Source organism: Dipodomys ordii, unplaced genomic scaffold (assembly GCF_000151885.1).
Source record: "Dipodomys ordii isolate 6190 unplaced genomic scaffold, Dord_2.0 Scaffold114, whole genome shotgun sequence".
Taxonomy (NCBI): Eukaryota; Metazoa; Chordata; class Mammalia; order Rodentia; family Heteromyidae; genus Dipodomys; species Dipodomys ordii.
The window spans coordinates 2,106,662-2,111,159 of NW_012267330.1; positions in this window are offsets into that span (position 1 = coordinate 2,106,662).

The following is a 4,498-nucleotide window of genomic DNA, read 5'->3' on the forward strand; positions in this document are numbered from 1 at the left end:
TCAAGGCTAGCGCTCGACCACTTGAGCCACAGCACCACTTCTGGCCTTTTTCTTTTTGCTTATGTGGTGCTGAGGAATTGAACCCAGGGCCTCAGGCATGCAAGGCAAGCGCTCTACCACTGAGCCACCTTCCCAGCCCCTTAAAATGATTTTTTTAAATAAACAATCTTGTTATGTCCAGCTAGCCAGGAACTCTATCTTCCTGCCTCCACCTCCTGGGTTCTGAGATTGCAAGCATGCACCACCACACATGCCTCTATGAGTCTTTTCTGCCTGAATCTCAAGTTTCTTCTCCAACATCATGACATGATTTCTAGAATTCTTGATTGCCAAAATTAAAATGGATTTTTTTCTAGCACAGGCTAAACTCTGGGGTTTGATCCCCATTACTCGGGGTCAGGGGGAGAGTAATAATAAAAACATCATTTTTTTCTGAAGTGATAGACTGTACTTCTCTGAGTGGTGTACACATGTGCATACATGTGTGTATACGAGTGTGTGTGTTACCAGAATTTGAACTCAGATCCACAATTGTTTGGCAGGTGCTTTATACCTTTACCCTCTTTTATTTTTTTGGTCCGGTCGTGGGGCCTGAACTCTGGGCCTTGGCGCTGTCCCTCAGCAATTCAGCTCAATGCTAGCTTTCTACCACTTGAGCCACAGCACCACTTCGGCTTTTTTCTTTTTTCTTATGTGGTGCTGAGGAATCGAACCCAGGGCCTCATGCATGCAAGGCAAGCGCTCTACCACTGAGCCCCCTTCCCAGCCCATACCTTTACCCTCTTGACCAGCCTTTTTTTATGCCCTGGTTATTTTTGAGATAGAGACTCGCTTTTTTTTTTTTTTGTCAGTCATGGGGCTTGACCTCTGGGCCTGGGCGCTGTCCCTCAGCTCTTCAGCTCAAGGCGATTGCTCTACCACTTAAGCTGCAGCGCCACTTCCTGTTTTCTGGTGGTTTATTGGAGATTGGAGTCTCATGGTCTTTCCTGCCCTGGCTGGCATTAAACTGCGATTCTCAGATCTCAGCCTCCTGAGTAGCTAGGATTACAGGCATGAGCCACTGGTGCCCAGCTGAGTTTTGCTTCTTACCCAGGTGTGAGCCTAAACCACAATCATCCCATATTAGTCTTCCCACCAGATCTGGGATAATAGGGGAGTACCACCACACCCAGCTTCTTCCGTTGGGATGCACTCTCCAAGCTTTTTCTTCTGGAGCTTCCCTGGAGCCATAGTCCTACTGGTGTCAACCTGGCACACAGCTTTGAATTAATGTTTTAAATAATACAGATATGTTCAAATAAAAGTATAAAAGTAATCATGACTATGAAATCATTTTTAGTGTTTCAAACATATTTCAAAGTAATTTAAACATATTTCAAAGTAATTTAATTCTTCATTATTATTATAATGTTTTACATCACAAATTCCTAACCTAGAGATTCTTTGTAGCTGATACAGCTAGGTAAATATTCACCAGTTCATGTAATGGCCCTGGCCTTAAAACTATTTCACTGAAAAAAGTTAAAATTTTAAAAAGCTATTGCCCCAGGCCCTGAGTTCAACCCAAAACAAAAAATAAAAGCTATTGCACTGATCATACATTTCTTCTCAACATTTTACAAGTTATCAGGTGTACCATCCCAGTTTAGAAGACGTGGCAGCCTAGGTTCAGAGATGCCAGTGCAAGGGAAAATGATCCTGCAGGAGGCCTTTGGAGTCTGTGTCCTTTTCTCCAAGCCTTGAATACATGAGTCTTTGGTCAAGATTATGTAGAAAGACAAAAGAGAAATTTAAAATTTGCCAGAAGCCAGCGGCTCACGTTTGTAATCCTAACTACTCAGGAGGCTGATACCTAAGGATCTCCATTCAAAGTCAGGTCAGGTAGACAAATCTGAGAGATTATTTCCAGTTAACTAGTAAAAAGCCAGAAGTGAAGATGTGACCTGAGCAATAGAGCGCCTTTAACAGAAAAAGTTAAGCAAGAGAGAATGAGGCCTGAGTTCAAGCTCCACTACTGAGACCAAAAAAAAAAAAAAGAAGGGCTGGGAAGGTGGCTCAGTGGTAGAGCACGTGCCTTGAATGCATGAAGCCCTGGGTTTGATTGCTCAGCACCACATAAGCAGAAAAAGCCGGAAGTGGCGCTGTGGCTTAAGTGGTAGAGTGCTAGCCTTGAGCTGAAGAGCTGAGGGACAGTGCCCAGGTCCAGAGTTCAGGCCCCAAGACCAACAACAAAACAAAACAAAAACAAAAGAAAAAAAAGAACGGAGAGGGCGCTGGGAAGGTGGCTCAGTGGTAGAGTGCTTGCCTAGCATGCATGAAGCCCTGGGTTTGATTCCTCAGTACCACATAAACAGAAAAAGCTGAAAGTAGCTCTGTGACTCAAGGTAGAGTGCTAGCCTTGAACAAAAAAGTCAGGGACAGTGCCCAGGCCCTGAGTTCAAGCCCCACAACTGGCAAAAACAAAACAAAACAAAAAACCTAAGGTTTGACCTCTATATTTTTGTTGACTTCTCTCAGTCTTCCTTTTGATGGTACCCTCCCTGCCTTTCAGCATTGCTATTTTCTACAAAGGTATTTTTAAACCTCAGCCATCTGGCAGACTCCTACCTATCCTTGAAAGCTGATGAGATCCCTCCCCTAGGTATTCTGTGAAATCTCCCAGCTTTTTAATCTGCCCACATTCATTTGATTCAAAGTTTTGTCTCTCACACTAGACTATCCATTCCTGGAAGGCAGAGACTGATTCATCTTTCTGCTCCCACAGCACCCTGCAGAGTTCAGTAAATATTTGTTCAATTCCATGAGATCCAGCTCAGTTGTCAGCACCAAAAAAATCTTCTGTCACTCCCACACTCTGTGATCATTTCCTTCACTAAACCAGGGAAGCCCCTCTCATATGCCTGACCTGGCACTTGGCTCATGCTCTTCTCTGTTGTTACATTTATTTTGAATGTACAACAGTCAGAAAAGCACCAGGCATATTTTGTGTTGACTGTCCTCAGCCTTAGGCCAAGACCTTGTTCATATCATGAACTCAAGATAATGATGATAGTGGTGATGGTGATGAGGGTGATGTCAGAAAAGAAGGCAAAATGTTTTCCAAAAATGCAGTTGTTGCACTGTGAAACACTAAGCAAGCCTCCCTGCCATTTGTGGTAACTCTCTCTCTCTCTCTCTCTCTCCCCCCTCTCTCTTCCTCTCTTTCTCTTCCTCCCCTCTCTCTCTCTCTCTCTCTCTCACACACACACACATACACCTTTTTTACCTGGGCTGTCTTCAAACCACCATCCTTAGCCTGGTGAGTAGCTAGGATTATATATGTGAGCCATAGTGTCTAGCCTTAGATTTTCTGAAATGATTAGTCACATGATGAATGTATCAAACCTGAAGGGATTTTCCAAGTGGAATTAAGTTTCGTGAACTAAGTGAATAGAAGAGATCATGGTGATGCTCCTGATCAACTGAGCCCTTAAAAGAAACCCTCACTGTATGAGTGCTGTTAAGCACTGAAGGGCAGGTGCTTCCTGTCCTTTGGATGAAGGAAGCAGAGTCTACCCTAGACCACCTGAGGCTGGGGGAAGACTCCTACCCTCAGGTGAGATTCCAGTGCAAGTTGATGATCATAGTTGTAATTGTGGGGTCGCAGGAGCCTCTGAGAGGGAGCCCAACTAATGCATGCTTGATGGCCAAGGCATGTGAACTAGTAAATATTAAATGTGTGTTGTTTGTAGTACTTTATTAGGCAGCATGGGAAATAAATTATGGGAAGATGGACAGCTGAGAGGAAAGAATGAGTGTAACTCAACCAGCATGCAAGAGTTTCACCAAAGCCACAGATAAATCCCCAAAGCCATGGTTCAGAAACACCAATCATGTTTCTAACATGAGAAATCAGTTTGTAGGGCCTGAACTCTGGGCCTGGGAGCTGTCCCTCAGCTCTTCAGCTCAAGGCTAGCACTCTACCACTTGAGCCACAGCGCCACTTCCCGCTTTTTCTGCTTATGTGGTGCTGAGGAATCGAACCAGGGCCTCACGCATGCAAGGCAAGCGCTCTACCACTGCCACCTTCCCAGACCTGTAAGTGACATTAAAAAAAAAACAACAACACTGTGTTAAATAAGGTTCCCATTTCCTTTTGGCAAAATAAAATGTATCTGAATCAATAATTTTTATTTTCAATTTTACTTTTGGTGCTGGCCTAGGGGCTTGAATTCAGGGCCTGGGAGCTGTCCCTGAGCTTCTTTTTCTCAAGGCTAACACTCAACCACTTGAGCCATAGCACCACTTCTGGCTTTGGGGTAGTTAATTGGAGATAAGCATCTCTCAGACTTTTCCTGCCTGAGCTAGCTCTGAACCTCAGTTTTCAGATCTCAACTTCTTGAGTAGTTAGGGTATGAGCCACCAGTGCTGGCTCAAGATTTTTTTTTTTTTGGGTCCGGTCGTGGGGCCTGAACTCTGGGCCTGGGCGCTGTCCCTCAGCTCTTCAGCTCAAGGCTAG